General features: G+C 35.8%; 1 protein-coding gene across 1 annotated transcript in view; it reads right to left on the reverse strand.

Moving 5' to 3' along the window:
- The window catches only part of LOC150091493 (chromatin target of PRMT1 protein-like), a 59,845-nt gene extending 59,485 nt beyond the window's left edge, over positions 1 to 360 (reverse strand). The window contains exon 1 of the mRNA XM_090375927.1: positions 337 to 360. The gene's annotated coding sequence lies outside the window, so the exon portion shown is untranslated. The remainder of the gene's footprint in view (positions 1 to 336) is intronic.
- Positions 361 to 12,450: the final 12,090 nt, after the last annotated feature.

Consider the following 12,450-nt stretch of genomic DNA (forward strand, 5'->3'; position numbering starts at 1 on the left):
CAAAAAAGACTCAAGTTCTATAAGTGGAAGCATCTGAAAATAAGGTGTCTGGACCTAACTGAAGTGTCAAGGTAGTAAATGAAATGAGTAAATTAATACTGATGATGACACTTCTTTCTAGGACAACCCATACAAGGGGACATAAATTGAAATTGGATAAGTGGGTACAGGATACATACGAAAAAATCTGCTTTAAGTTTGTAATTGATTGCTGGAACTAACTTCCATCTAGTGCTGTGGAAGTGGATGATTTGAATAAATTTAAAGGATTAGGCAAATTGTTAGAAGTGATGGACAAAATGAAGTAGGTAGCGGTTTTTTATTATTATTATTTACGCTGTATAAGTTTGCTTCCTTGGATCACTTTGCCACTACTAATACCTCATGCTTTTAATAAGTTTATTATTCAGATGGCAGCTGGTAATATCTTCTTGAAACAGTAAGATTTAACTCTTTTTAAATCCTGTCTTTAACCAACAGTAGAGCACTGTGGAGAATGAGCAAACCCCCATGGTCTTCAGACCCTCTGAAAACAAAAAAAGAACAATCATAGCCTGATAAGGGACTAAGTACCATCAAGCAAAACTATGATAAAATTTTTGGTAATAATACCATCTTTTATCTGATGTCACTATGCAGCAAAATAAGTCAAAATTAATCAATACATTGTTTTGATTAGTTCTAGTACCTTTGAAAGAAGTAATTAATTTGTTAACTCGTGTATTTCAGGAGCCAGTAGCACAATTGTAAAAAGCCATGTGAAATGTGGTCTGCTTATTCTAATACCATTCTTTGGTGCAGATATCCTTCTAAATGGTTTACCACTTTGTGATGATATCTGACTATTTGTTTACCCTTGTTGTAGAGTTTCTTTTCACGATCTCATGGAAAGCAAGGGAACATATGTAAACATATTAAACTGATTTTATATGTTTGTTTACAAGGTGACTGATTAATTTTTATTAAAAAATAAAATTTAAACAATTTTACAAAATGGAAATACAGGTAGTTCCCAACTTTACGAGTTAATTCATTCCTACCACACACTCGTAAAGCGAGAATTTATTTCCCATATACATAATGTTAAAAATAGGGGTTACATTCTCAACAATGAAATTAGTTAGCTAATTAGTTTATGTTTAAACAATGACGATTTATCCAAAGAAATGAAAATGTAGCCTGTAAAATCAAGCAAATTATAATAAAAAAATTATTTATGACTTGCAAATGTTAAAGAATGTTTATTCTTCATCATCATCGACTAAATGCACACTCTTTGATCACTCATTATTGGCTCAGCACTTGGTTTGTTGCACAAGGGGTCATCTTTTCAGAAATGCTTCAAGAGGCATTTGTTTCGAAGATAATCTCTTTTCTTTATAAATTTCAATAGCATGCATAAGCATGTTTTAACGGCATGCACAAATTTCAACTAATACGATTTGCACAACATAACAAGTTAAAGAAGCTTTAAAAAAAGGAATGAAGAGAAGATTCTGAAAATTTATGTTTTTTATACGACTGAAGATTTCAGTGAAGGGAAAACACATTTCACCATAATAATGTAAAAAACCACACGATTCCAGTTATCGGGATTATCGCAAATGCAATAAGATCGAGTTTACTACCCGTTTATAATTGATTGTGCTAACAGAAAAGCCCAATACACCAGAAAGTTCAAAATGTTTTAATTGTTTTATGGTCATGACCTCCAGAAATGTGCTTTAGAAAAATATCGCAAAGCTGTTCAAAATTGGTTCTTATAACAGAACATATGATAATGATGAAAGTGCAGTGCATTTTAATGATTTGGATTGGTAACTAATACAATTTACACTATAAAAACGATATTTTAGAGAGTTATATAGCAAAAATTTCAACTTCCGAGGTCTTGGAATGAATTACTGAAAAACAATGTGTTATTGGGTTCATATTACGATATTTTCACGATACAATGGTGTCTCTGGAACGGATTAACATTGTAAAGCGGGGTACACTGTACTGTACAGCTAAGCATGTGGTTTGAAATGCGGTATTTATGAATACTTAAAATTTATTTTTTTGCAATTAACGTTCATATTTTCGATTTTGTTGATACTTGATAAAAAAACTCGGAACCTGGGAACTTGTAAAGTGGGAACTGCCTGTATTATATTTTCAATGAGAACAGTATCCTTTTAATTTTTTTTTATAAAAGTGAATGACATGCTAATGTCATGATTGTTTTCAAATTATATAATTAAAAATTTTATTAAAATAACTACCATTGATATGAATGTGATATTACACATACTAAAATACCATACTATTTTTTAATAACTGGAAGAAATTCAATGTGAAACAGAAATATTCGTTTATCTTTGCATTTTTTGATTTTAAAGTTGGTGTAAAAATAGCTGAAAAACACACCATCCGTACTAATTGTATTAAAAAAAACAATGTAAAAATGATATTTTACATTTAGAATCCATATAGGTTTGATAATCAGTGTAAAAAAAAATAATAATAAAAATAAACAAATAAGAATTATTAATAAAGATGATATAAAAGTTTAAAAGAAGGGATTAGCCCAACCACCACATGTGTGACGGCAATTAAAAAGTTATACACCACCTGGCAGGTTAAAAAATGAAGTTTTTTTTGGATTATTTCCATGAAGTATAAAGACATCTATCAGCAAAACAGTTCCATTTTTTAGGGACTGTAGTTTGACGAAGGACCTTTATAATGTCACTCGGTTGTATATCTGTCTATCTGTCCGTCACAGCATTGTATCTCTGGAACTACTCAACCTATTGACTTGAAATTTTGCATGGGTTTGTACATCATGTGGGCCAACATAACACCATATTGATCATTGTTGACAAAAATTTGTCTGAGAAATTTGTTTGAAACAGAAATGTTTCAAAAATCTATAGTTTATTATACACCATTGGAAAGAGCTCAACGAGTAGGTTTAAAATATTTTTTTAATAAAATTAAAAATGACGGTACCAGACAGGAAAATGTCAGTAATTTTCGTGTCCCCCTATTTCTGTCGCTAATGGAGCTAAAAATTTAAAAATCACATTAGCTATACGTTATTTGAATGCTTATCAAGGGAAAACTATTCTGATTGAAATCTATCATTTACTTTTTGTGTTAAAATTAAAAAAAAATTTTTATTGCACTTCAAAAGTGCACTTCTTTGTACTAAGTAACTCTCCTTTTGGTGACAAAAATGTTGCTAAATAGTTAGTTAATAATTCTATAAAATCATTTATAAATTTTGCGATGAAAAGTATTTTTTAACAATTTTCAAAGCTGGAGTTGTCCCAGCAAGGAGGTACTCAGAGAGCCAGTGTTGAAGCAGCGGTGGTGGGGAGGTGACAGCACAGTCTTGCACGGCCCTCACCTGCCAGTTGCTTCTCCCCGAAGACTTTAATCACTTCTCCAGGTAGGAGTCGTTTCTCCCACCCTTGTCATTTCCAACAACTGAAAAGACTTAAATAGACAACATTTTTGCTAGTTCCTCAGTTTTAGGCCAAGCCAGGGAAAATTTTCAGTTACCATAAAGCTCTATCTGAGAAACTACACTAACGACCATTTGTGACTGCGGACCCTTCATCCTGAGTGCCCAGCACTCAGTAGTCGACCGATTTATTACTTACTGAGTTTTATAAAATATATATATCTCTTCGATAAGGTACGGAGAGACAGGATCTAAGAGTGCTGGTAAATATCACACCAATTTATACATCAACTGCTGTAATGAGTGTTGATATCATATGCTATCAGCATAATTTTGTAGCAATGTAAGTATAAAGATTTTCTCAGATAAAGCCCTCTAAATGAATTCCTCATGAAGAGTGTCTGGCAATAATACTTAAGGAGATTTAAAAAAAAAAAAAAAAAAAACATACACATACAGAATCCGTTAACGGAAAGTTCAGGGGTACCTAAACTTTTTAAAGTTCTGTAGTAATGAGAATCACAAAAAATGAAAAACTTGACAATTTTAACAGTATGTATCTGTTAATATTAACATGAGCTTTGTTAAACAATAAGAATATTTCAAGACCACCTTTATTTCTTTAAGAAAAGCCATACACTAATCTAATTAAAAAAAAAAAAAAAACAATTTCATTTGCATATGTTATGCATGGAAATCATTATCATTAGTCAAAAAAAAAAGTCAGCACTTCCCATTTCACCTATCCATCACCCGTGTTTAGTTCTCCCATCAATTTATTCAAACTACCCACCTCTACAACAGCAGATGGGAGTTTATTCCAACAATCAGTCTGTATAGTCAGAGTGAAGAATGCCATCAGCACTGAGATAGATGCTTTAAAAAAAAAACAAAAAAAACATACACATACAGAATCCGTTAACGGAAAGTTCAGGGGTACCTAAACTTTTTAAAGTTCTGTAGTAACGAGAATCACAAAAAATGAAGTTTTAACAGTATGTATCTGCTCAATCCATTCAAAGCCTTAAATACCACACAAGTATTTATATCAACTGCATCACCTCACAGGTGCTTAGTTTTCAGATGATGAAATTTGTAGAACTGAAGCCTTTCTTGGTGACGGCACCCTTTTGTCCCCTTACAAATCTTGCTGCTCTTCTCTGCACCCATTTCATCAGATCCACATCCTTATTAAAATGAAGCCTCCAGACCTGTATGCAGTACTTGAGATGCAGCCTAACCACTGATTTATAGAATGGGATAATCACCTTCCTTATCCCTGCTAGCAAAGTTTCTGCATATCATTGAAAACACTCCATGAGCTGTGCTGGAAGCCTGTCTGCACTATTCAGAGAAATAACATTTCTGATGTGAACCATGAAGGAGAAACACCTAAGACTTTTTTTTTTTATGAAAACACCAAAAACACAAAAGGTACTGAAACTTACAGTAACTGTGCATGTGTAAGTTGAGAGGATGAAAGAAGATATTGCTGATATTAGACTTGAATTTCATTAGATCATAATTTTCAGGAAATGTGCGAAGGGAGGTTGGTCCAGAAAACAGGAGTTGAAGGGATAAACGAGAAAGAAGAAAAGTTGTTTCTGTGAGACTAAAGATGGACAATAAACATGTTGACTGTTTGCGGCAAGTGTTTGAACTAGTTTGGATGAAAGAGGGGTAATTATAGAATCCAATCCAGAATTACAGTGCCCATGGAAGTATCCATTGAAAAAGCATGGAGCAGACTTTGCAAGAGGTGGGTCATTAATTAACCAAACTGCCCTCTTTTGAATGGAGTCTAGAAGCTTGAGAAAAGTTATGGAGAAAACTGTCCCAGTATGAGAACAACATTCAGTGGTAGGGCACATTTGTGATTGGTGCAGAGTGAGAAGTGCTTAGAAGAAAATAAATGTGGAGAGTGAAAGAAAAACAATTTTTTACATGTAGAGAAGCAATAATTGCGATGTGCTTATGCCAAGAAAAGATCAGAAGTGTCAGAGTATTTCCTAATACCACAGAGATATGTGATCATATCTAGAAATCTGCATGTCGTTGAAGATAAGCAGAGGAGCAGAAGAATTCTTTTTGAGAATTATAAAACAGGACTCAGTTTCAGAAGGAATGAAATTAACCAGATTACCTTTCCCCTAGTGGAGAATTACCTGGAGAGCAGCAGTTAACTTGGGGAAAACCAGCATTAGTCGAGAAGTTAGAAGACAGGCAGTCTACCATCACATGCGGTGAGCAGTTACAGAGAACACTGGATACCCAGTTACAAAAAAACAGTTGGCTATCCATAAGATGAAAGCTTATTTAGAACATCTTTATGTGAAACATGATCAAAAAGCCTCAGTAATGTCAAGAGCAACTGCTTGAGCCTCACCAAACTTTTTTATTGAAATACTATAAGGATCTGGTGCCTTCTTGGCATCAAAATTGTACAACATTCTTCTGAAGACTACAGGAAGCACTGAGTGGAGTGTACTGGGAATGGTAAGAGGTGTCAATACAAGAGTTAGAAGAAAATCAGGATGCTAGTAAGTCAGCATTATCTTTTGCTGAAGTGGCAATAGAACCATTAGGTTTTAAAAGAGATGGGAGTACAGAGGGGCAATAGCTTTACAGGAGACCAGAATGCTTGACTACCATTTGGACAAGAAGCAAGTTTTCTACTCTTTACCTATACAAAAATATAGTTTGGACTGAATAATAACTGATTTACAACTGATGGCAACTTTTTTATAGGCAGAAAACGAAACTGGAGATTTACATGCAAGCCTACTGTGATATGCAACATTCTTATCTACATAGCCTTAGCACATTTATGGTAAAACAAGGTTACGATAAAGGACGTTAGGCAGAGTGTGGAATAAAGGATTTCATCCCTACAAGAATAATTTCACTGACATGATCTGAGCAAACATTCGCATCAGAAGATTTAAAATAGTAATCAAAGGAAAAGAAGAATAGAAATTTCGTGAATCATCCCACTTTGTATTCATGTAAATACCAAATAACACAAGGTTGAGATTGGCCAAAAGGGAAGGTGTATATTGGAAGAGAGACCATTACCAAGTTGTGATCTGAGGTTAGGTTGTTTCAGTTTTTATGGCACGAGCAGCTGCAGCTATAATGCGCCAAGTCCATGTGATCTAAGGTACTTAGAAGACCACTCACCTTGACCATGTACCAGGAAGGTCTGATCGTGAGAAAAACATCAAGTGTGTTAGGTGTGTGGTTAGGATTCTCTGATATTCTGGTAGATATATGAACGGTCTGTGCGAGGTCATTAGTAATTGAAAAAGCTTCGCATCTCAACCAATTGAATCCATGTGACTAGAACACTCAAGTCAGCTATAGTTATAAACATTAAAATTACTAGGAAAATTAGACTCGAGAAAGAAGAGTTTCAAAGAAAGGAGGTCTGAGTTCCAAGTGTTTAGTGGAATTGGGAAAATGATAGAGGCAACAGATGAATTTGACAGAACGGGGTAGAGAGTTTAAGCCAGGGAAGACTGAAAAGAGGAGCTTCCAAATTACTAAGTCTCTAATAAGAAATATTAGAGCAGACATGCACAAGCGGGGCTCCAGAAATAAACTCGCCACAGGCTAGTTATTGGAGACAAGTGGAGAGTGAACAGCCTTTTCTAAATGCATTCAAAATATATTATCTTATTTTGTTCACATAATTCACAATTTTTTTTTCATTTTAAAACATCTCATTCATTGTCAAGTTATTTGATCATGAGCAGCTGCAAACAAAATTACTAAAGAAGTTTTATTTCCACCCAGGAGGTAATATCTTATGTAATTAATTTAATAGGTTAATTCCTTCGTAAATTGTTTCCCCCTGCTAAAAGTTAGTTTGCACGAAGAGACTCTCAAAGATATGCCTCGCTGCTGTTTTAAAAAAGTGAAGTAATTCCAATCTACGACAACAGGTGGCACTATTTATCTCTCGTCCTCTCTTAAGTAAGCACACAAGTTATGGTGGCATAAGCTTATTTTCACAATTCACAACATGAATTAATTTAGTGTAAATATATATTTGAACATTCCATAATGAAAAGGCTTTTAATACTGTTATTTACAAAAATACAATTATTTTGCAAAGACAAGTCACTGAAGGGGAGTGAAGGAGAGGATATGACTGGATCACGTGACCAACATTACATCTTTAAAAATTGATTGTGGTCTATAGCGAGTGCTAACTACTTTCTTGTTGTTTTTGTGAATTTTAGTTGTTTTTCCTACTGAACTATTCTTTGTGGATAATTTATGCAAATTAATCCTTCATTATTAACAACTTTTTCTTTTTCTTTTTTTTTTTAATTAACAACAAACGAAAGGAACACAAACTACACTTTTTAGTTCTGCAAAACTTTGAAAAACTGAAGGTGAAAGTAAGGGAACAGAAAGTATTAAAAACATTGGAGAAAAGAGTTCTCTTATGTCATCAAACAATCACACAAGACGTGTTTTCCAACACAAATGGCTCAAGGAATTCAAGTGGTTGTGCTATGAAGAAGTTGCATTTTGTAATATAGTATATGCAAAAAAATATCCTGGTGCTGCTGACAGTAAACAAGGTTTTTGAGGACCTCTCAAAGTGGAGACATTTAGGTTTTGTGAGAAACTGAGAGCAAAGTGGAGGCGAAATTGTTGAAGTTAAACAAACCCAAGGGCTCACATCTGGTGAGTATGGGCTTGGCACCCAGGGTCCTGAGCTGGATATCATCATTCTTCTCTTTCTTGGTGATTCCCTTCTAGTTCTGACTTGTTCTCTCTCTCTCTCTCAGGGTAATTTAGATTTTTTTTTTTTTTTTCTGGCTGGTGCAGCATAAGCCTCGGGCTTCCTTGCACCATATAGCTAATAATAATAAAGAAGCCACCTTGCAGTAACATCGTCCGTTCCTCTGTCAGCACCATCTTCAGCTGGTGAACATTTTCTGGTGGGTGTGGACATGCCGCTAGGTGGAACGGGCAGGCCAATCCATACGAACAATGTCTTCACTTTCTAAAAGGTGTGGCGTTATCATCCATAAACTCGAACTCGGGGCCAATGGCATCTCGGAACAGACACACACATAGGGAAGGATTACCTCAGTACAGTAGTGTGCACCGGCTACAGTACCGCCTTCCAGTATCTGGAGTTGTGTACGTCCATCCAAGATAATGCCTCCCCAGGCGAAAATACCCCTACTGCCATATCGATCCCTTTCAGTGATGTTTGCGGGGCAATACCGTGTGCCAACCTCTTGCCAGATTAGCTGACATCCAGAATCACTGCTGAGACCGAATCTACTCTTATCAGTAAAGAGTACCTTAAGTAAAGATTTTGCGGTTGTAATCTTTAGAAATAGTATTGGTCCTTAAGTTTTTCACACCACTGTATATAGGAATTTTGCTAGCAGGTGCAGGGAGGTGATTATCCCATTTTACAAGGCAATGGTCAGGCCACACCTAGAGTACTGTGTAAAAGTCTGGAGGCCTCATTTTAGGAAGGATGTAGAGTTGCTAGAACAAATACAAAGAAGGGCAACAAGATTAGTGAGGGGATCAAAGGGGTGCTGTTACCAAGAAAGGCTTAAATCATGCCAATTGCAGCGCCTAAAGGGTAGGCACCGGCGAGGTGATCTGATTGAGGTGTATAAGGCCTTGAATGGGTTGAGCAAGCTGGATGCTGATTGGAATCTTCCTCTTGCTCAGATTATGAACCTGAGGGGGCACAGATTCAAATTGAGGAAAGAGAGTTATAGAATAGATGTGCAGAAATTTGCCTTTAGCCAGCGGGTGGTTGAATGGTGGAACAGACTTCCATCTTTTGTTGTGGAAGTTGATAGCCTAAACAAATTTACAGCTGAGCTGGACAGGCATTTGGAACAAATGAAGGAGTGAAATGGGAGGGTTTTTTTTGATTTTTTTTGCCTGATACTGCATAAGCTTGCTTTCTTGTATTGTATGCCTCTAATAATGCTAAAGTAGCAAAAAAAATTATATACCTTTTACCAGAATTCACCAAAAAATGGGAAAAGTAGCAGCCATGCTACAAACAAATATCCTTAACTTCAAGTATCTGCATTCGGTATGGTGGATATCTAACAGTGGGAGCACTAACTGTACTTTTTAACAACTACTTTGCAGTGGTAATGCATTTGGAGGAAATAGGCAACAGAAAAGGGGATGACGCTGCAACACTGGAAGGCTTGTTAAAGAAAATGAAAACACTTTATTGCAATAAGAATCCATTTTCTTTTAGATTTTTTTAACTTTGTTCAAGCAACTATCACTGATTTTTCAAAATGAAAACCTGTTACTTAGTCAAACAAAATATACGGACAGTACCCTGAATGCCCTTAAACAAATGATAGAGAGCTATTCGAATGTTGAACTAAATCAACAACAACAACAACAAAAAAAAAAACTAATAGATGAAGGAATAAAGTATTTGATAAAAAGATTTGGTGAAAATTAATCAGAAATTGCTAAGGCTGTTTCAGTATTTGATACATTTACCTGGCCTGAAGATCAGGAAGATTTTGGAAAGGTAGAAATTAAGATTTTGGGGAATGTTTCAGCAAATATTTTGACAATAATGAAGATACAGTTTCAATAAATTTTATCAAAGAGTAGTATGGATTCAAAGTTCTGGAGAAGCATTTAAACTTACATCTTCTTGAAAGAACAATGAGTAATAAGGACGCATTTCCATTTCTATGAAAACTGCTTGAAATTAAAGCCGATTTACCAGCAAGTACTTCATCATGTGAATGAGGCTTCAATAAAATAATTCTAATAAAAGGAAAATTGAGGTCATCAAGGCATCCTTCCACTCTGATTGATTTATTGATGATACATATGAATGGCCCTTTATCCCATATAATTCATGGGATAAAGGGCCATTCAGGACTTTATCCCATATAATTCATGGGATAACTGGCATTTTGCAATCACGAAAATAAGCAGGGGGGCACAGAACCCCCCTGTAAATGTTAATGGCATATATTTTAAACCAGGTTAAAGGAAAGGATATTTCTATATAATTATGTGTAAGGTGGAATAAGAATTAAAGAATTTATTACTTTTGTTTTGTCATTATAAGATTTAACATTTTTTTAAATTATCACCTATATATATTTATAAAAATTAATCTAAACCTTGGGTTCAAGGTTTAGGCCTAAATGGTTGTCAAATGAACTGATGAGACTCATGGCAGATATAAGCTAGTCTGTAATCAAGTCACAAAGGAGATTAGGCAAACGAAGGCAGATTATGAAAAATCTTTGGCAGAGAATGCAGGCAGGTGGGCAGTGCTTAGCACATACTTCTTGATTAGACCGGGTTCGAGCCCGTGACAACCAAATACCGAGGATGCGGAAAGGTCAGGGAATGACCATCGCATATCCCCGGAGCAATATGGCCTTAGTTGCTAATGCTCCTAAAAACCAAATAATAACAACAGCAGGGGACGCTAAGAAAAACAGGAAGGATTTCTTTACTTACATAATCTCTAAAAGGAAGGGGATAAATCAGATTGGCCCACTTGATATCGATGGTTGCACTGTTGATCATTCTGCTCAGATAAAAAACAAACTGAATGAGTATTTTGAATCTACATTCAGACATGAGGATTTAAGGAAGGAAAATTCCAGAAGTTTTATAAAATTGTAATGGGGTGCTTAATGATTTTGTAATAACTGAGAGCAAAGTGGAGGAGAAATTGTTGAAGTTAAACATAAGAAAGGCACCTGGGGTGGATGGGATCTATCCAGTTATATTAAAGGAGGCAACAAAGGAACTAAGCCATAATTACGAAAGCATCCTTGAACTCATCCTTGGAGAAGTCCCCAAGGACTGGAGATGTGCAAATATATCCCCAATTCACAAAGGGGGATCGGGGTAACATGAGTAATTACTTTAACTTCTGTTCCGGGGAAAATAATGGAGTCACTGCAGGATCATCTAGACAAGACTGCAGCAATAATTCAGACACAGAATGGGTTTGTTAAGGGGAAGTCTTGTGTGACAAATTTGGTTGGATACTATTATGTGGTTACAAAGGAACTGGATGCAAACAATAATTTTGATAGGGTATACTTGGATTTCAGGAAAGATTTTGATACTGTTGCACATGGAAGACGACTGTACAAATTGGAGCAGAATGGTATTTAGGTTAAGATGCAACAATGGATAAAAGGGTGGTTGAGTGGGAGAAGACAGAGGGTGATAATCAATGGATGCTGCTCTTCATGGGCTAATGTTATTAATGGAGTCCCACGGGATTCAGTGCTGGACCCACTGTTGTTTTGTATATTTATCAATGATATTGACGAAGGTATATCAGGCTTAGTGTCGAAGTCTGCAGATGATACAAAGGTTGGCAGGTTGTTAATGACAGTAATGGCAGTGTGCTACTGCAACAGGATCTAGAAAATTTGGGCAGATTGGCTAAGAAGTGCCAACTGAAGTTTAACATTGACAAATGCAAAGTACTGCATATGGGTAGAAGTAACCCCAGAGGAACGTACCAACTGTGTGGTGCTATGCTTAGGATGGTAGAAAATGAAAAAGACTTGGGAGTAATTGAGCAGTCAGATATGAAGTTTTCTGAGCAATGCCGACAGGCAGAAAGAGCAGGGCATGGGGTTTTGTCAATGGTATACAGGAATTTTGCTAGCAGGGAAAAGGAGGTGATTATCCTCTTGTATAAGGGAATGGTCAGGCTATCTTGAGTACTGCGTAACAGGTCTGAAGGCCTCATTTTAGGAAGGATGTAGATTTGCTTGGGCATGTACAGAAAAGGACAACAAGATTGGTGAGGGGGAATGAAAGGATTCTCTTACCAAGAGAGACTTAAGTTCTACAAATTGCAGCAGCTGGAGACTAGACACCTGTGAGGTGATTTTTTTTTTTTTTTTTTTTGGTAGTTGTTGGCGCATTGGCTTCTGTAGCCATAATGCACCTCCCAAGGTTTTTGCAGTACTTTGATCCAAGCC

Source organism: Mastigoproctus giganteus, chromosome 1 (genome assembly GCF_048544385.1).
Source record: "Mastigoproctus giganteus isolate SK-2022 chromosome 1, ASM4854438v1, whole genome shotgun sequence".
In the NCBI taxonomy this organism is placed as follows: domain Eukaryota; kingdom Metazoa; phylum Arthropoda; class Arachnida; order Uropygi; family Thelyphonidae; genus Mastigoproctus; species Mastigoproctus giganteus.